Source organism: Anastrepha obliqua, chromosome 3, assembly GCF_027943255.1.
Source record: "Anastrepha obliqua isolate idAnaObli1 chromosome 3, idAnaObli1_1.0, whole genome shotgun sequence".
Classification (NCBI taxonomy): Eukaryota; Metazoa; Arthropoda; class Insecta; order Diptera; family Tephritidae; genus Anastrepha; species Anastrepha obliqua.
The window spans coordinates 72247374-72269184 of record NC_072894.1 but is presented as its reverse complement, the minus strand read 5'-3'; positions in this window follow the sequence as shown (position 1 = coordinate 72269184).

The following is a 21811-nucleotide window of genomic DNA, read 5'->3' as shown; positions in this document are numbered from 1 at the left end:
AAGCCCAACAAAAGATTTGCGGTCGAACATGGCCGAAGACGAAGTTCAGTCGCTTATCAATGAATAGTATTGGGATAAGTGTGAGTAGAGAGCTAATAAAATGTTGGCGCTTACACTCTTTTTTGGGTGTTTAGCCGAGCTCCTCCTCCTATTTGTGGTGTGCGTCTTGATGTTGTTCCACAAATGGAGGGACCTACAGTTTCAAGCCGACTCCGAACGGCAAATATTTTTATGAGGAGCTTTTTCATGGCAGAAATACGGAGGTTTTCCATTGCCTGCCGAGGGGCGACCGCTATTAGAAAAATGTTTTTCGTAATTTTAGTGTTTCATCGAGATTCGAACTGACGTTCTCTCTGTGAATTGCGAATGGTAGTCACGCACCAACCCATTCGGCTACGGCGGCCGTAAAAATCTTACGTACTACAAATAACAGGTTGGTTAACCCGGCTGGCAATAAGCTAGATCTTTGGGTCCCTAGCGATACCAGAAGGAGACTGACCTTTATTAAGATTTAAAGTAGACATCACGTAGGATGTCAACGCTTTTAGCAAACCTGAGCAGCGCAAAAGCATCCAATGTTCATATATCGCCAGATCCTCACACTGTGGGGCTCCCAGGCATTTCGAGCGTTTTTTTGATAATGTCGCACAAACGCACAGAAGATGCTCTAAAGTTTTCTCTGTATCCTCGCTGCACTTCCTGCATTTGTCATTGCTAGCAATCCCTATCTTGAAAATTTGTTTGAATGTTTAAGTTCAAACCTTGCACCATCCGTGCAAGCAAATCAATTATACATACTCTCAATTGAGGACCACTGGTTACGCTCTCTATAAAACTAGAATCCTAATGACTCCCACACCGTATTGTGTTCCCAGATAAACCTTTACCATTTATGTTAAAATCCGATCTGAGTGTCAAAAGATTTTCTTGAAAGAATATTACGTTTTAGCCAGCCAACATATGCTTTGAATATAAGCTGAAGTGAAGACCATAAATTAGGGTTTTAGAAATATTTCAACGCGTCACCAGAAATAATATTTCCGGGAGAAGAATGAAAAGTAGTATATAACACGCTCAGAATAGTCCACAATGTAGCAATAAAAACACCGTCAAATTCAGTCTAACCATTTCGTAGACTGGTATATTCAAAAAGGAAAACAGACAAAGTTTTCAAAAATGGTCACGAAGCCACAAAGAAAATTTTTAGTAAAACATAGCTAACTTGCAAAGTAGCTGTAAAATGTAGCGAACTTCTTAAGAAAATAACAGGAATTCGGGATTTACATTGCTTTTTCTTGGCTTTAGCCTATTAGGATATCAAAAACAAAAGTAGAACTAAGATACACTATGCATACTCCTTGATAGGAACATGAGAGATGCCCCTAAGCGTCTTCTTACAAGAAAATGTTCAATGGTTAAATAACTCTCCATCTACGAATCACTGCACTTTTCGGTACTTGTTAAAAAATAGCTCAAACTTGACAGTAACTTTATTACCTCAACTTTTATGAAAAACATTAACCCCAGTAGCACTTTGTTACGTCACAAACTTAGTGACTTTCATGAATATTATGTGTGACATTATCTTTCGTTTTTACTTTTTTCTTGGCAAATCTTTTAATGCTGAGTCATTCATTAGCATTTGTGTGTGGTTGACTACTTTGTTTTATGGCTCCAACTTTTTAGTGCAGTAGGAGTTTTCCCGAACATGACAGCGCAATGAAAATTAAAAAAATGGTGGAGTGAAGCTGACACTTAAATTAATGAAGTATTTGCCTTTACATTTCCAACAGAAAATTATGTCAACTTTTTCTTATTTTTTTTTTATTTTTATTTTTTGCGCCCAGTAGCGGGTGAAACAATTTCAAATATTTGGGCATTTGTATTAGAAAACCACCACCTTATACTAAGAAATATATTAAAAATTTATTGAGAAATATTTTGCCTCAACATCTGTCACTTTTTTGAATAAGTTGGGTTAAGTTTTAAGAGACGTTATCATTAAAAATCGAACATATTGAGTCGAAAACTATAAATACTATTTTGGTAACTTTTCGTTTAATTGTTTCTTAATGTTCGAACAAAAGTCACGCTTAGATGTCAGTAATGAATAATTCCTAGATGGTGGTACCCTTTTTATGTCTTTTTTTGGTGGAAATAATCACTCGAATAGTCAACAATTCAAAGGTTAGTGAACGACTTTCAAGAAACAGGTTATATCGAGAATAGAAAAAGGACTAACAGACCAAAAGTAGGACATTCCATTAAGAACATTGCTGCTATAGCGCAACCGTCAACATCGATATCTCGACGTTCTCAACAAACAGGCAAACATGAATCGTCTGTTTGGCGGATTTTACCTGTAGACGTGCTCGTGCTGTACATTTGAATGATGCCATTTTTCACATATATTTTTTCAGAGCAGTATTTTGACTAAAAAAAGTGAACCCTTTGAAATGTGAATTGTGAAATGTTTGTTTATTCAAGAAGCTGCTAAGAAATTACTACACTACTACTACTAGTTTGTGTTCGATTAAATGTATCTCATATGCCTCATTTCATTAAGTACTTAAGGGGACTCGCTGGTCTAGAAATGTCAAACATTCGATGTTTTGCTTTTTCGATATTTCGAAAGTTTAGTATCTTAAGAATATACTCTGAAATTTTCATGCGGAAATTCCCAATGATGCTTTCCATTTCAATTCAACCGGGCTATTCGGGTCATGTTCTTCGATTTCGATGTAACTCAAATATGTTGCTCTCTGGTCAAAATAATGAGACACGTATTTTTTTGTTCGCCCGAAAAACATTTTTTTCAAGAGTTATCGGCAATTTTGTTTTTCGGCTCAAATTCGATTTTTTTTAATTATGTAAGAAAAATTTTTTTTAAATGCCCATAACTTAGTCAAAAATGAACCGATTTTAATAATTCTGGGTTCAGAATGATCGTAATTACTTACACGAGCGACTTCATGTAGAAACAATTGCAAAAAAGTAGTTGAAAATTTTTTATTTAGCAAAAAAGAAAAAAAAATTTAAATTTTTTCGAAATTCAATATTTCAAAAAGTGTATTTTTGTTTTTTTTATAACTTTTTTTAAATCAAAAGGACATCTCAAACTTTAATTGAGCTGAATGCCTAGTAGCTAAAATGCGTTGTTTTTGAGTAATGAATTTTTGAGTAAAAAACCTGTTTCGCCCTTTTTGTTTTCTGCAAAATAAAAAATTTTCAACTACCTTTATGCAACTGTTTCTACATGAAATCGCTCGTATAAGTAATGACGATCATTTTGAACCCAAAATTATTAAAATCGGTTAATTTTTGACTAAGTTATGAGCATTTAAAAAAAAAAATTTCTTATATTATTAAAAAAAATCGATTTTGAGCCGAAAAACAAAATTGCCGATAAATCTTGAGAAAAATGTTTTTCGGGCGAACAAAAAAATACGTGTCTCATTATTTTGACCAGAGAGCAACATATTTGAGTTACATCGAAATAGAAGAACATGTCCCGAATAGCCCTTTTGAATTGAAATGGAAATAATCTATATAAGAAATTTTTTTTTAATTACTCATAACTTAGTCAAAAATAAGCCGATTTTAATAATTTTGGGTTCAAAATGATCGTCATTACTTATACGAGCGATTTCATGTAGAAACAGTTGCAATAAAGAAGTTGAAAATGTTTTATTTTGCAAAAAACAAAAAGTGCGAAACACGGTTTTTTACTCAAAAATTCATTACTCAAAAACAACGCATTTTAGCTACTAGGCATTCAGCTCAATTAAAGTTTGAGATGTCCTTTTGATTTAAAAAAAGTTATAAAAAAAAACAAAAATACACTTTTTGAAATATTGAATTTCGAAAAAATTTAAATTTTTTTTCTTTTTTGCTAAATAAAAAATTTTCAACTACTTTTTTGCAATTGTTTCTACATGAAGTCGCTCGTGTAAGTAATTACGATCATTTTGAACCCAGAATTATTAAAATCGGTTCATTTTTGACTAAGTTATGGGCATTTAAAAAAAATGTTTTCTTACATAATTAAAAAAAATCGAATTTGAGCCGAAAAACAAAATTGCCGATAACTCTTGAAAAAAATGTTTTTCGGGCGAACAAAAAAATACGTGTCTCATTATTTTGACCAGAGAGCAACATATTTGAGTTACATCGAAATCGAAGAACATGACCCGAATAGCCCGGTTGAATTGAAATGGAAAGCATCCAATATTAAAGTTTCTACAGCTCATTAACTAGGTAGAGAGTGGTCCGCGCGCTCCTCTACCTCAAACTTTAAACTCATTTATCTCGAAACGACTTTTTTCGGCCTGGTGTTGTCAAAAAAAACAAACCTGTTTAACCGAATTGTCTGAAATTTTTAAATGTTGTTCACAACATCAATGGCTATTGCCCGTAGTAGAATAAATTATTATTTCAATTATTTCGAATTTTTTTTATTAAAAAACTGAAAAAACTCCGATTTTTAGAGTGTCACATTCAAAACCGTGCCACATAGTATATTTTTTTCTATTCTACTAGCGGCGACATAGCTACAGTCATACTGATTAATAAATTTTTTAGTTTTTGTGTTTCAGATAAATAGAACAGCCGAAATGGACAGGCAGTTCCAATTTTTCGGGAGGGTCAACTTCAGCGCTATTAATAAAATAAAATAAAAATCATTTTGTATGTAAAATAAGTTAAATAAAAAGCCTAAACAATTTAAATATCGTTTTTTTTTATTTTTTGTATTGTAAACAAAATCCTGAAATCCTCGAAAATTTAGAGTTCCATACAAACGGGACACTTTAATATTGTCCTAAAATGAAATGTGTATAGTTTTATTATAAATCAAACATCCCAACGCATGTTTTGATTTTTCGCACTTCAGAGGGGTTTAACCCCTTAACCCTCCGATGTTCATATGGGTCTGGCCAGACCCATTCGATCTTTAAATGTATGTAGATCTTTTATTTTTAATATCTGAGGCTTCTTAGTCCATGACTTCCTATAATGTAGTGTGCTAAACACAATGAAGTGGCAAAATTAAGATTTTTGCTATATTTGTTGTAAAAATAATAATTTTAAACTTATTTCGTTAATTAAGCTCACATGGGTCTGTGCAGACCCATATAAGCTTCTCATGTAAATTGGTTAACCGTTAGGTGTAAACAACTAAACTGTTAGCGGAGGCAGCGGCAGAGATAATTTTTTAGTTGACATTTGAAAATGAACACGTGTTTTTTAATTAGTGGGAAGTGTTTTTTTAAATAAAATGGAACAAGTAAATATGGATGAAGTTGATGTAATGACGCGTTTCCTTCGTAAGCTAAGTGCAGCAAATGTGAGTCCGGAAGAACGTCAGCGACTTCAGGTACAAAGAACGGCCTGAAGAAATTATGGGACAGGAGTCCGATCCATTTGAAACAAGTGGCGACGTAGAAGATGATGAATATTTTCCAGATGAAGATGACTTCGGTGAAGCATGGGATATAAAACAGGAAATCGAGTTAGAAGCTGTTCTGGATGAAAACCATGATGATATTGAGGATTTGTATAGAGAAGCTATCGCCCTTCAGGCTTCAACCACAATGGAATCATGCAGCACATCTATTACCCAGGGCCTTATGTACAGGTCGAAAGATGGTAAGATGTTTAATTCAAATCCTCCACCACCTGGAAGGCCTCGTTGTCACAATGTTGCAACTTTTACTCGTAAAGGGCCACTACGAGGAGCTTCACCTGCTGTCTCCTGAAATCGCAAGTATCATTGTGCGGGAAACCAACAGAAAAGCCGTTGAAGCGTTCCGTCTATGGAATGAAAAGCATCCCAGTAATAAACAGCGTTCTTGGGTAATGACTAACGAAGACGAAATGTATGCTTTTTTTGGGATGCTACTTATTGCTGGTGTATTTCACTCGAATTCTCAGCCAGCGAAAGAATTGTGGGCCAGTTACAATATGCCAATTTATAACGCCACTATGTCATTGAATCGGTTCAAGAGCTTAACTACTTTCATCCGTTTCGATAACAGTGGTACTCGTGCTGAGAGGTTGAAGCAAAGCAAATCTGCTGCCCTGGACTATGTATGGCTCATGCTGATGGCCAATTTAGAGAAAGCATACACTCCGGATTGTCATGTAACCGTCGATGAACAGTTATTTCTATATCGTGGGCGCACTCGATTCACCCAATATATTCCGAGTAAGCCGGCAAAATATGGCATGAAAGTGTGGTGGATTTGTGACTCTGTTTCAAACTACCCTTTGAAAGGTATAATTTATACCGGAAAACCACCAGGTGGCCAGCGAGAAACGAATCAAGGTGAACGTGTCGTCATGAAATTGATGGAAAATTATATGGACAGCGGTAGGACTGTTTATGCTGACAATTTTTTTCAACATACAACTTGGCAGAAATGTTGATGGATCGTAGAGTGGCTTTCGTCGGTACCGTAAAAAAAATAAGACCTTCATTCCGCATGAATTGCTTAACCCGAAGCGTGATGTTAAAAGCACTTTATTTTGTTATCACAATAATAATATCGCTCTGTGCTCGTATATGGCAAAGCCGAAAAAGCCAGTAATTATGTTATCCACTGCCCATTACCGTCAAAGCACCGATCCATTGAAAGGATTCAAGGATTTGGACTACAATAAATTTAAAGCGGGGGTAGATACAATGGATCAAATGTTGACTGGCTATTCGTGCAAACGCTCGACAAACCGTTGGCCACTGGCAATGTTTTATAATATGCTTGATATTGCCGGTTTGGCCTCATTCATCATCTATGACGAGCTGAATCCGGCAAAGCAGAGTGATAAGAGGCACTCATTTATCATTGAATTGGCACGGCAGCTAGTTATCCCACATATGACGAAACGGGCGACTAACCCATTAGTATGGAGGTTTGCTCATATAAGACAAGCAATGAATCTTTTCAATATCAAGGTGAGTATGAATTATATACACACCTACATATATCTCCGCGTATAAAGATATGTGTATGCATGTATTCATATTTACTAATTTAAAATAAATTATTTCGCTACATTTAGGTACCGGAATCTTGTCCATCGACATTAGATGCAGCACAGCAACAGCCATATTCTCAAGTTGCTTCAACACGGTCATCGTGCTACCATTGTGCTGCTTCTTCTTCGAAAAAGCGACGTAAAACTCGTTATAACTGCAGCAAATGTAATCGTCCCATGTGTCTTAATGAACATTCCATGCAACTATATAGTTGTAAACCCAATTGCTCTTCGTAATTAATACTAATCCGTTCAAATAAATAAATAAAATTATTTTTAAAACCGCATTTCTTACATTATTTGTATGGGTCTGGGCAGACCCTTATGATGCACTTACCGCATCATAAGGCACCGAACATCGGAGGGTTAAATGATTCAATAGGCGAGTGCTTATCTCAAGCCTTTGGAAAATTGTAGGATGTATAATAACTTTATAACGAATGCGGATATCGAAAAAATGTTTTACTTACATTTGATGCAGATATAATTTATGAAAACAAGAATCGAAATGAAGGGGCCACTGTCCAACCAGACTTTGTTACATTTTGCTCGTAGTAAAAAACTTTCCATTACGAAAATATTAAAAAGACCTTTCGTGTAACAAAATAAAAAAACAATTGGCGCGTTCACTTCTGTTAGGTGTTTGGCTGAACTCCTCCTGCTATTTGTGGTATGCGTCCTGATTTTATTCCATAAATGGATGGACCTACAGTTTTAAGCCACTCCTGAAAGGCAAATGGTTTTTTCTATGAGGAAATTCTTCATGGCAGAAATATACTCGGAGTTTTCCCATTACCTGCAGACGGGTGACCGCTATTAGAAAGCACTTTTTTCTATCATTTGGTGTTTCATCTACGGCGGCCGCGTATAGAAGTAAATAATTGTAATGATTTTTATGTAGGTCCAGTAGATGAGTGAAGGAAATAGTTATGATACAAGCGTCTTGTATTACCGATAATCTTGTTTTAATTAAAAGTTTTACTATTTAGAACAACCGTTAGGTAATCAATACATATATGATATAGATGATTAAGCAATAAATTCTTCTAAGTTCAATTGCAGATTTAATATTTCATGACAAATAGTAGTAATAACACTGAGCCACATTAATAAAAATAAAAAAGATTCTGGCAACAAGTTATGGTAAAGGGGTCTAGGAATTAACATACTAATAATATAATAATATGTCAAGTAGGGTATTTAAAGCTTTTGTATATAATTTTTATTTCCAGAAGATCAATAGCTACTCCTCCTTTGGCTGAAACCAAAATATCCTCACGTCTGAGATATAAAACATTTTCAGCAATTTTATGTGAAATACTAAAAGGATAACTTTGTTTTTAGCATATTAACCCTTATTCCCTTCGTATAAGGGTAATTTTCCAGATAATCCAGACAGATATAAACATATACATAAGTCTGCACGTCCATCCATCCGCGCAAGCGCTCAATAACTCGAGTAAAAATTAATGTGCATATGTCAATGAAGCTTAGTAAAGATACTCGTACTACTTTATCTTGCTCTTTATTCATATAAAAAACATGTAAAGCATGGTGATATTTAGAAAATGCACAAGACCGCCAGCACAAAATATTGTCAAAAATCGATGCGATTTTTTTGAGGCACTTTAAACTTGCACTTTATCATACCCAAATCCAATGGGCTACGAAACTGCATATTTTCGGATTTTTTTCTACAAATATTGACTAAGAAGTGTGAAATTTTGGTGGAAATACTTTGAATTTTTTCAAATTTGCCCAAAAAATTTTGAAATTTGGATTTATATGGTTTTTATGGGAGAATGAACTATATTTTCCTAAAAAAAATAAAATTAAATGAAACACAAATAAATTATTAATGTTTGTCGAAATTTGTCAATAGGTCTTAATGCCAAAGCTAATTAATGTAGTAGTTGTAGAGAGGTGTAAGGTCAGAACAGGTTTATGAGGAAAACATATGTTTATGGGTTTTACCAAAGGATTATGGCGTTATAAAGATGTTTAAACTAAGAATCGTATTTAGCTCACAAAAGTAATCAGAGAAGAATCCCTACAAAAAAACAAAAAAACTAATTACATAGGCCTTTGTACAAGCAATCAAATAGTATTACGTACATAGTGCGATCTAGAGCAAACTAACAACAATTAAAAGTTGGATATTTGTTGATTAGTGATATTAACCAATTTTACTTATTTTCAATACCAACTTACCTCACGCCAAGGGTATTATTATTACGAATGAAGTACAGCGATCCTTAAGATCTTTTGTGCCCCTAGGCCAAGGGTAATATGCGTACCCAGTTTCGTTGGTGTCCAAATTTTCAATCGACTTATCGTGTGCAAGGGAGAAAGGATTTACAGATATGACTTAGTTTATTTTTGAGGACATTATGTACGAGGTCGGTACAAATACGACATAAATACATATCGTCCCCTTAGTATAACAATAGCCTATGTGCTCATAGGCTATTATTTTTTTATTAAATTTTTGGATTCTCCATCGTCGATTTTATATGTGGTCAAAATTTTGTCAAATTCTAGTTCCACAAAGTGGGTCAAAACGTCAGTCAAAAAATAATAAATATTTACAGACATAACGAGATTTGAGTGAGAGCTACTTTCGACAAAAAGTTTGAAATTCATTTTCTCAAAACATCAAAAAATGTATAGGCTATTTTAATACTAAGGGGACGATATATTTATTTTATTTTTTTCTTGGATGAAGCCCGTAAAGAGGAAATTGGGATGAATACTTGTAGCCTCACACCTATTTCTATGTACTAAACTCTCCACAATCAACCACCCTCCCCGCGAAACTGCCAGAAGGTAGCTGCATATATAAATGAGATTATACGCGCATTTATCTCGAATATCTTATGCTGCGAATACCCTAAAAAATCGTATACTAAATTGACTCTATGAAAATACAAAGATACAAATTTACAGTTATGGTAACATACAATTTTATTGCACCAATAGCAATGAACAAACAAATTTTAATAAGAGAATCAATAATAAGAGAACGAAAAGAGTTCGAGTGAAAACAAAAAAATAAAAAAAAACATTAGCAATAATTTTGTGGTTGTGCGAAATATGCGGTCGCACCGTTTTATAGACCAACAAACTATATACAATAACAAAAAAAATATTCAAAACCAAAAAAGGAAGTACAATAAACAAGCTATGACCATAAATTGGCCATCTTTTCAGTTGAAGTTCAAGTAGAAAGGTAAAGAAAAAACAAAAATCTTAAACAGCAACTCAGCAAAGTTCTTCAAAAATTTATACTAACCGCTATGTCACATTCTCACATGCGTACACACATATGCACATATACATACATAAATATTATACGGTTGTCTATTTCCTCATTCAAGTGTATGTATGTATGTACCTATGAACATTCTTCCAGAATTGTTCAGTCTATAATAAAACTCGCATTTCTAATTTGCCAGAGAAAAGTATATTTTAGTGGCCATCCATCTAAAAGTCTGAAGCGCGCACACATAGCTGTCATAAATGTATTTTGTGTGTATCCAACCAAAAGCACAAAAAAGTTCACACTCGCGTATAGATCCATACATATGCATGCGCATATCCACATGTGCTTGTGGTTTAGTACTAGAGTCGTAAAAGCACTATGTAGCGATGGTCGTTGCATGCTTGGCAAAAATTCTTTTGTTTTCACACAAAAATGTCATAAAATTAAATTGATTTGAATCACTGTTACCTACAAAGATGTTTCCTGATTTCTGAGTGCGAATGCGGCATAGTATGCCATAAAAATCAATATACATCGCATTGTTTACACACACGTATGTCTGTATTTGTATAATTTCATGATATTAAGCACAGTTTGATGACCGTATGACCGTTGCTGATAAAAAAGGGAAGTGTGAACAGCAAGTAGCCTACTGGCCTATAAATGTTATTTAGCATGACATACAACAACAAAAAGATACACGTGCCATAGATAATTAACCAAAAGGAAGTTGTTTATTTTGATTATAAAGTAAAGTGGTTTTGCCATTTCTAATATATCCTGAAAATCTTTTAGGCCAGTCGCTGCCTCAAAGTCAACTCTGACAAACCGGAGCTGGTGCTAGGTATCTTGGAGTGATACTTCACTCCAAACTCCATAGGAAGCTAGACAAGCAAATCTATTCACGGCAAAAAAAAGGGGTCTTAAGCTACAGGTCGTTCTTTGGATATTCAACGTAGCCAATTCTAACGTATTCCAATTTTAGCGTATGGGTGCCTTGTGAGATGGGAAGCTCTTCGGAAAGGTTATAATATCACTAAACTGGGAACTGCAATGGAGCATGTAGAACTTGCCAAGATGGCTTCGGGAGTCGGAGCAAAGGGTTTCTCTAAATCCACCTACTTACCGATTTCCTTAAAATTGCCGAATACTACTGGTGTTTGTCAGTCTTTGCGCTCCTGTAGGCAAGCAAAATGCTTAGAGAATTTGGGAGCGGGAGAGATATTGACATTTTTTCCGGTAGTCAAGCCGCGATCAAGATTCTCAAGATCCCTAGGTGACTTTTCTTTAGAGGAAACTGATTTGTACGACCAAGCTAAGCACAGCAATATTAAACAGTTTATAGAACTCAATATTTAGAATTTTTATATATTTTATTCCACTTAAGAGTTTTTACCATTTTCTGCTTTTTGTGCATCGTTTCTCTTTCCGCTTTGTGTAAAAGAAATTTATTAATAAATTTCTACACTTTTCATCAAATGTGAGATATCAATTTAATTTCAGAGAAATTACAAACCGAAAATACAATATATACATAAAAAAGAGAAGCAAAGAAACATAAAAAAAGCAAAGTGAACCCCATGAAATTGCATGTCACTTATGTCACAAATCGGCAGGTGCTAATAATTCATTGTGTGACATAAACGACAAAAAATGTTGACAGCAACAAGAAATATAAAAACAATAAATAAAACAGAAGCAACAGCAAAGTTATGACAACGCCAACTATGACAAATTACCCAAAAAACCGTATATTACATACATCAACAACAGCAGCAACAAAAAGAAGCGAACAAGTTATGGTTCACATGGCGGCACTATGGGCCAGAAGAATCAAGTGAGTGTTTAAAATTCTGTAATCTTAGAAGGCGCAGAATCAAATAAAATTACGTTTGTTATAGTTTTTTGAGTCTCTGATAACGAATTGGTAGTCAAAATTTCAAAAATTAATAAAAAACATATTAAGCAAAAATTATTATAGCCTTCAACTGGGGGTTCTAGGGGTTCTTAAAATTAATTTTTCCCCACCTACTATAAAATCTATAGATTCGCTACGATGTTGTTTAGCTATGCAACCAACGTCTTTAATAATACAAAGTGAGGTTCCGAATAAATAAGACTGGCATCATAAATATGTTTTTGATTGTGCCATCTTTTTAATGAGCTAGTGCGTTGGAAGCTACATCCCTCGCTAACTTCCAGCGAAGTTTGGTGACAGTCGGTTCAGTGGAAGCGAAGTTATTGCCTCTAAAGTGTCAGTATGTTTGTGTCATCGGTACAAAAATGAGTTTCGAACAAAGAGCTAATATAAAATTTTGCTCTAAAATCGGTAAAACGTTTACCGAAACATTTGAATTGATGAAAAGTTTATGGCGATGATTGTCATCTCGTGCCAGAGTTCATGAGTGGTCTACGTGTTTCAGAGACCGCCCAAATAAGAAATCATCGAAAACTCCATCGAAATTGTACGTAAATGTATCAAAAACGAACCGAAATCATCGTTGAAATTCATGGCTCCGATTCCAAACCATCGATTTATCGTATTTTAAGATTTATTTAAGATTGGACACAAAAATCACTCTATAGGTATGTTATGAGATTTACAATTGTAATTTAAATCTTGTGATGTCCAGTTTCCGTTATTGCAAAATGAAATGTTTGTTACCAAAGATCTTACCATATCTTTCTTACGCCAATCTTTCCCGTCTCTTGGAAGAGAGCCAAGATTATACCTATATTATAAAAAACTGTATAGTAACTACCGGCCGATTGAAATATTTCCGTTTCTATCTAAAGTTCTTGAGCATATCATGCATCGCAAGATAAACTCGTTCCTGTATAACAACGATTTGGTGACCACATACAGTCGGAGTTTAGATCCAGCAGTTAGTAGGTGCACCAAGAATGATATAAGACAAAAAGCGTTTGACTTTTCTTACTTTACTTTAGTTTTCCTACTTTTATTAAGAATGCCCAAATTTCACGGTATGTAACATGACGATCTTGCTCAATCACAGCGCGCACAGCAACGATATTTTCTAATTTTGAACGACTTTCCGCGAGTTGTCGATGAGAATACAGCGGCTATGAGAAAATTCATTCTACCAATTTTTTAAGGTGCTAAATGGTGCTGCTTGTTCGCCGTTTAATTGTCCCATCAATTCACGTCGAAAATTATGAACGCACAAAAATGTTTGCGGTTTAAACTCATTTCTTTGCTGGTTAAATTCAATTTCTTTCTTTCATTTTTAAAGCCACTAATGAAAACGTTCAAACGTCAGATGGTACCTGAAATCACTAGATGTCTCCAACGCTAGAAATATACAAGCTGCTACCGCATCGAAGTCGGAGCGTTTGTATCCATTCGGATGGCATGACCTAGCTCACGGAACCGCTGGATTTTTATTTGCTTCACTATTTCTAACAGTTACGTGGGTGGCGATACGCGCGTGTGCCGACTGTTTGTTTGATGACAGGAGGTACTTCGCCTTGTCTCGCCTCACCAGCAATATATAATATAAATGTAAAGATCAGGTAGTTTCCTCTCCTGATCTACCATAAGAATGTGAAACATAAATACGCATAGTTTTAATAAAAAAACAGTCTCTGATGTCAAAAAAAATAAAGTAAAGTGATACATGAGAATAACATCTTGAGTAATAATTTTCACAACAGCATGCTTACAAACTTTGCTCTAAAGTTTCAATAATTTAGTCGAACTATAACTTTTATTTTAAAATGTTCTGTAAAAAATAATTAATTATTAAAAACCCATCAAACTTCAGCAATTAGTGCAGAAAAGTATAGAAAATAAGGCGGCATTATGCATTTTCTGTTTAAATTATTTACACGATTTCTCATTTTGTGGGCTTCCAGTCTCACAGTGCGCTGTCAATGGTCCACTAACGTGTGTCGCCACAAAACGAACATGAATGTACGTAACACACACACATTTATTTATATTCACAGTAGAAAAGTGATAGTTGCGAAAAGCCAGTGGTAATAGCAGGATGCTCGCTTCAATGATTGCATTTCGCTACACAGCACGCGTATGCTTGGCATAACAGCATTTTAACGAGCTTTAATATCTTTGAAAGAAATCGACTGTACAGATTACGTACCCAAATTTCATTGGTTACGAGTCAACAGATCGTTCTACATAAACTGTTTCTAAGTAAATGGGCAGTTGCTGTATGCACGTGAACTGCGCAAATCAACAAGTAATAACTAGGCGCCTACTGATCAACTAGGACACAATAGATCTTCTAGTCGAAGGGCATATCTCCCTTTCATATCTAACAACAAATCCTTATCACCGATAACAATAGAATATAAGGAGTCTATCTAAGGATGCATAATATTGGGTGTAGTAAAAAGTTTTTAGTATTATTTCGATTTTAACATTTCCTTGATTCGATACTTTCAGCGTTTCTCGTAGAATAGAGGGTGGCACCACCTATAGCTGGTACATTTTTTGAATCGCTTAACGCCTCTAAATTGTGGGGATTTACTTTGAAAAAATAAATCTGTTCGCCAAGTTTGTAGAGCGGAGTATTGAAGAAAACGCCGAGATATCGAGTCATCGTCATTCTTAACTTGTTGGCTTTCGTTCTTCGACTATGTGGAAAATTTTAAGTGAGGATCTTGGCTTTCGTGTCTATAAAATACAAATCGTGCAAGAATTGAAGTCAAATGATCATCGTTTGTGTCGCACATTTGATGATTGGTATCGCTTAAACTTATTATTCAGATTTAGTGGAGAAAGTAGTCGACAACTGAGCTAATCGAATGAACCATGTAAATCGGAGCCAAGGTGGTCATATTCAAAAAATAAATGCCTTGAAATTATCTACCAGGTTAATAAGGGTTCTAAATAACTAGTTGACTAGGCGCTAGGATATACTGTCCAGAGTTAGACCTAACGAAGTCGTATAAGCCTCCAGATCACTGCATGGTTTTCCAGGTCGAGGTTTTCGCAGTAGACAAAGGTTTTCGCAGCAGACCCAGCTTGTAAAACTACTGGTACCAACTCTAAGATTAACTTTTACATAGATAGTCAGGCGGCGATTAAAGCAATTGCATCGTTTAGTACAATGTCCAAGATAGTTCTTCAGAGCAGGGAGGCAGTAGAAAGCTTGGCAGCGAATTGTTAGCTACATTTCTGTTGGGCTCCAAGTCATAAGGATATTGAAGGGAACGAGATAGTAGGGGATATATAGCGAAAAACGGGGTATCTCTATCCGAACTAACTAGACGAAAACGTGATTACGAAATTAAGGACAAGATGGGAGAGATTTTCCACTTGCAAGAATACTAAGATCATGTGTAAACATGACGATCACAATCGTAATCGATTAATAATGTCACTAACAAGAAGAGATCGTAAAACTCTGATAGGCGTGCTGACGGGGCATAGCCCAGTAGTATGCAAATAAAATTTTGGCAAGATGGAATTCCTCATAATAAGAAATTAAAATTAGATGTTTGACTTTTGATAACCACCGAAAATCGAATGCAACTCATAATAAGGGTCATTCATTTTTCTTTAGCTATCTTGAGCACGGATGGATAGACATGGTTAAATCGATTCCCCTCATCATTCTGAACCTTTGAAAGTGAAAGAAGAGTTGATCAATAACCACAAATTAACAATCAGAGAACTGACAGAGGACTTGAATACTGCTTTTGGGTCTATTCAGGCCATTGTAGTTAATGATTTGGGCTTACGCAGTGTTGCTGCAAAGTTGGTTCCAAAGGGCCTGACTTTTATGAAAAAAAGGGACCACCTTGATATCGCCAAAGACATGATTTCCAAGACTGAATCCGATCAAACGCATCATTACTGAAGGTGGGACGTGGGTTTATGAGCGAAAGACGCAATCCAGACATTAGGCGAGTGGGCGAAAGGAATACCATACGACAACCATCAAATTCACCTGATGTGCAATTTTTTTCTGTTTGTTCGATTCAAAAAATCCACTACTGGGAACGCGTTTTAACAGCCGAAACGGAGTAATGGGAAAAATTCAAGATGGCTCTGATGGCTTTACCGAAAATAGAGTTGCACAAAGAGTTGGATCAACCACTGGCATGAAAGCTTTGCAGTTGATGGGGAGTACTTTGAAGGCGAGGAATAAACTTGTATTTTAAATTTTCTGAATATATTCCGGGAACAAACTACTCTAAAAATCTTCGAAACTGTTATGAATGAGGAATTGGTAAATATGCTCACACCCGTTTCATATCGAATCGGATCAATTTTTCTAGCCACAAAATTTGTTCGTACGAAAGTGAAATTGTTAGAGGCGAACAATAAAACATTAAGATTGTCTAATGAAAATAAATAGGCAAGATTACTTAAACAGAAAGAAAGTCTGAAAACTTTCAGTGGGTAAGTCTATTAGTCTTAGCTGTTTTTGCTGCTTTGTCTATAGCGTAGAGCTAAGCTAGGAAGACGCTACACCGGTCTGGGCGCCTAGAGGAGAAATTTAGGAACAATTATTCCGAGTGCACTACCGATCAGTGCCATTTCCCACCTTTGAGTCGTCAGCATAAATATCATCTGAGTGGTAACGTGAACAAAATCTACGACGAGCAGTTGCTCACGAATCATTGGCCTTGAAATACGCTTCGATTATGAACAGACGTTGTTCACCTGTCCATAGCGGTATCGTGACTAAATAACCCAAACGAAAATTCACATTAAATTAAACATAAATCTGCCACCGGACATCCAATATTTGTTGAAACTCCATGGAATAGATTGTAGACTAGTATTTTGAGGTAATTACACCATCTCACATATATACATATATTTATTTGTTTTTTTGTCTTAATACGCAATTTGATGTAATTGCAATTACATTTAATTGTGGCAACTATGAGTATTACTTAATTTTTCTAACTTTATTATTCGATCAGTTGTTCTACCCTAGCGGCCAATACTGTGACAATAGTTCATTGCGTTCAAGGCAACAATTTTGAAGCTAATTTTTTTTCTGTTTTTTCTTTGTCTATATGTTTTCAGTCAGTCACTGTATTTTCCATGCACTCGCTCTCTCGACAGCTACTAGTTTCGCATTTTTAACCAATGACTACCAAACATAATTACGACGACACTACAATGCGCAAACTTACAAGTCGCATTTGCATTCTATGACGTGGTACAAAGAATTCTACTTTTTTTTATACTTTGTTTGCAAGAACATACAAAGAACATACACTTTTAACATTAACAAACTAATCAAGAAAATGTGGCTTGTTCGAAATGTGTTCATGGAAATTTTTTTTTACTTGATTTTTTTTTTTTTTTTTTGTTCAGCGAAAAGTCAGTATCTGCATATACAAAGTCAGAAAAAACCGCTGTAGCTTGCTTTTACGAAAGCCTGAAGCAGTATTGTCAGCTGCATTAGCAACGATTTCCTCTACTTCCAAAGTTGCATTCTCATATGGTCAACCACTTTTCGCTGCTCACCTAGATATTTAAAGTAGTGAAAATTATTCCAACCATTGCAAATTGCTTTGAGATCGATTCGCGATATTGTTCAAAGTTTAACCCACTCATATTGAATTCAACTATGTCGAGTGGCATTATGAAGTAAAAGTAACAATAAATAGATGGCCTCTTTGCATTTAGTATGCTATTTTCCGAAATGGAGCATTGAATTTCTAATAGATTGCAATGCAATTTATGAAAATTAAATTTATGAGTTTATGAAATCTCTATTAAAGTGTCATAGGGGAATGATTCAAATGCTTCAACAAAACCAGTCAGTAAGTCTTTAATCCAAGCCTACCAAAGCGGAGCCGCGCAATGTATCGAATGTGGATAAAAATGCGAAAATTGAGTGTCTTCGAACTTGGACTTTTTGGTATCCGCAATAAGTCAATGCATCCGAAGAGGATGACAGTTTGATGCCTTTTTTATAGTGGGGCATTATTGGCAATTTCTTTCGAAAATGCTCATCAAATATTTTGGCTGTAGAAACTTCGTGTTTCACGTTTCACGCAGCTCATTGAAAAGGCGATCTTTTGTAACCTACAGACTGTGTAAGAATAAAGGAACCGCGATTATTCATGAAGTATAAAAGATATATATTTAAAATAAGTTGCAATTACTCAATAAGCTGTGTAATTTCTGTCGTTGTCGAGTATAGCATGCTCTCGGCATGCTTTGAACCAGCTTTTCTGAGTAGCTCGTCGAGAAATAGGACCAGATTTTTCGCACGAGTAGCTTTATATCGTGGACTGGCTTTCTAGCTTTCTTTTTTTATAAGTCTCCACACATTTTCAATGGGGTTGGCGTGCTGGGAAGCACAGTCCTATACTTTGACGCCATTTTTTTGTTTTGTTGTTTCTCAATGTTGTTTTGATGATCGGGACGGTAGGATATTCAACTCCTTCAGTCGTCGTTCGATGGTGTTGATACTCACATCTATTCCCTGTTTAACAAGAACTTATTGCACTTGGCGTAGTCACAAAGAAGGGTCCTGCTTATAAAGTTGGACGATCACTTTATCCTGCTTTATTGTCGTTACTCGCTTCAAGCCGCGCTCGAAAAAGTCATCAACATTTTTGTACACTTTATACCGCTGATTCCACATCACAACAAACTTTTTCGATTTTTTAATCAATTTTCCAGCCGTGGCGTAAGATAATTTTGGCCCTTTCGAAAACGTGAACGGTTCTTTTCTTTTGACACAGACTGTATAGGTTGGTACTCTATCACCAATTTATCAAGCGCTAGTACCTTCATCAAGGTCTCTACAAATGCTATAAATGAAAAACCTGAAAACCAACATGCGCGAAAGAGGCTTAGTCGCCATCAAGGATGACCTATTACCTCATAATGAATGGCAAATAAGACAAATTGTAAAATTCAATTCCATGATCAAAATGTTCGCAACATAACAAAGCCCTGCCTATTACCACCCGCATAGCTCAATTCTTCACGTCTCTCCCGCTTATTCTGTGTATTGTCTCACTTACATTTTTTATAATCTCCATCCCATTTCCAACGCTCAATTCACTTACAGATCTCAAGACTTCGGAAATCTCGATTGTGCTGCTGTCTTTCCAGCGATACTGCCGTGCCTTTCCAGCGATGATCCCAGAAAAGCGTCATTAGTTGACCAGGCTTGCTTGGCTTTCCCCTGTCGATCTTGCGGCCTAGCCCATCATATGCAGCTGCAGCGACCCAGAACACAGACCAAAGGAAGTATACAACCCAAGCACTTAGCGTTGCCAAAACAAACGTCATCGAAGGGAGAAACCCAAACCGCCGTTAACCTCTAACCGCTGTGGGATCAGAACGCCAAGACAAACATCAATTTCAAGGCTGACTCAAAACTGGGAGTAATTCATACTAGGAATTACTCAAAACCATATATAATTAAAAAAACAAACAGGTGGCGACACGTATTTCTAAGATTGCAAAGTATACCCTGTGAGTGAGCCCTATAAGGCATGCGAACCGTAAAGCGATATTCTTTATCAGACAGGTTAAAGTAAGAGCTGCATTATTTGTATGGCGTTCCAATGATTGTAAGACTTGGCACATATGTTCTGTTACTCATTAGTTGAATATGGACTTTGATAGTTATTTTTGTTGCACAAGTATTTCAAATCTTGTTTAATATAACAAAATGACTCTTCCTATAAATTAGCACAGTAATGGTTAAGAGATTCGTTTCTCTTCTTCGTGCTAACCAGCGCCAATAAGAAACATCAGGTCATGCTAAGCTCTTCTTTGCTTGACCTTTCTTTGACACCGAATACTTCCAGAGAGTTTTTCTATACATCCGTATGACTCTGGAATTCGCTGCACTACGAGTATGTTTATGCCACAGCAAATATCATACAGTTCATTGCTCCATCGTTTACGATACTGACCATCGCCAACTGGCAAAGGTCCATGATTTTCGCAGAATCTTTATCTCGAGCACTGCAACGGCTGTGTAATCCGAAGTTTTTATTCTCAAAGCTTCAGCGCCATACACTGCGACGATAATAGTGAAGGACTGTTTAGACTAAAGCCGTAGTCAGAAAAGAGAGATTCTGATTAAGATTTAAACTTAAGAGACTTCCTATTTTAAGATTAGGACTATCAATACAGGCCGAGTGGGTATCGAGATTTGAATGCGCTGAGTGTTTGCATGATGACAGCAGGAAATTCGATGTGCTCGCATGCAACATCATCCGCTTGCTTTTTTAAACCAATTTAGAACTGCAGCAGGTGAGCCGATGATAGAACGGCTTCAAATCCCAACACCTGCTCCTTTGAAATGATTCAAACAGATAACTTTGTAATAGTTTTTGAAAATATTCACTCAGACAACTTTCTGTAGTTTACTATACATATATAAAGGGTGATCAATTTAGAGGTATTAGATTTTAAATTGAAATAAAACAACGAAAATTTACATTTATTGGGCAATCTTCATTATTTTTGTGTAGAACTATTCGTGACATTTATTTCTGAAAGGTAATCACTTTCAAATGTTGGCCGCAACTGCGCTGTAATTCGGCCATCCCTAAACACCAATTTTGATTGACTCGCTGGAGAACTTTGGTCGGTATCTCGTGAATAACTATAGTAATTTTCGCTTCTAACGCCTCAATTGAAGCTGATTTACCCACAAAGCATTGACAATCTACGATGGTGTGACATCACACGATCTTGGTAGCCAATCCACTGGTCCGAGACGAGAGATAAATTATTCACCGCAACGATGACGCAGTAAAAACATTGTTTCACGGGATGAGGGCTGTATGGCAAGAGTAATCTTATTGGAACCAAATATTGTGGAGATCACGGGCTTCAAGTTCCGGAATCAAAAAGTCGTTTAACATGACACGAACCCTATTCACTGTTACATTGGCGCCAACCTCAATAATTCCTCTAGTCCATAGGTCGCACGAAAAGGTTGTTTTCAAATATGTCAATTTTTCTTATTAACGTAGCCATTAAGCCAAAAATGCGCCTGAACAACATAAGTTGGCCTAAGCGCGAGATGAACACTTCTCACAGAGCGTCGACTTTCGTAATACAATGAATTATTGTCATGCCAATGACTACTGAAAAACATTATGTATCATATTTGGTTTGAAAGTAGTCACGCGTGATCTGTCAAAAAACAAGCCCTATTGGAAAAAGGGCGGCGGCCGCCGTAGCCGAATTGTTTAGTGCGCGACTACCATTCGGAATTCACAGAGAGAACGTCGGTTCGAATCTCGGTGAAAACACCAAAATTAAGAAAAACATTTTTCTAATAGCGGTCGCCCCACGGCAGGCAATGGCAAACCTCCGAGTATATTTCTGCCATGAAAAAGCTCTCATAAAAATATCTGCCGTTCGGAGTCGGCTTGAAACTGTAGGTCCCTCCATTTGTGGAACAACATCAAGACGTACACCACAAATAAGAGGAGGAGCTCGGCCAAACACCCAAAAAGGGTGACGCGCCAATTATATAAATATATATATATTGGAAAAAGTACCTCCGATCTGATCATATT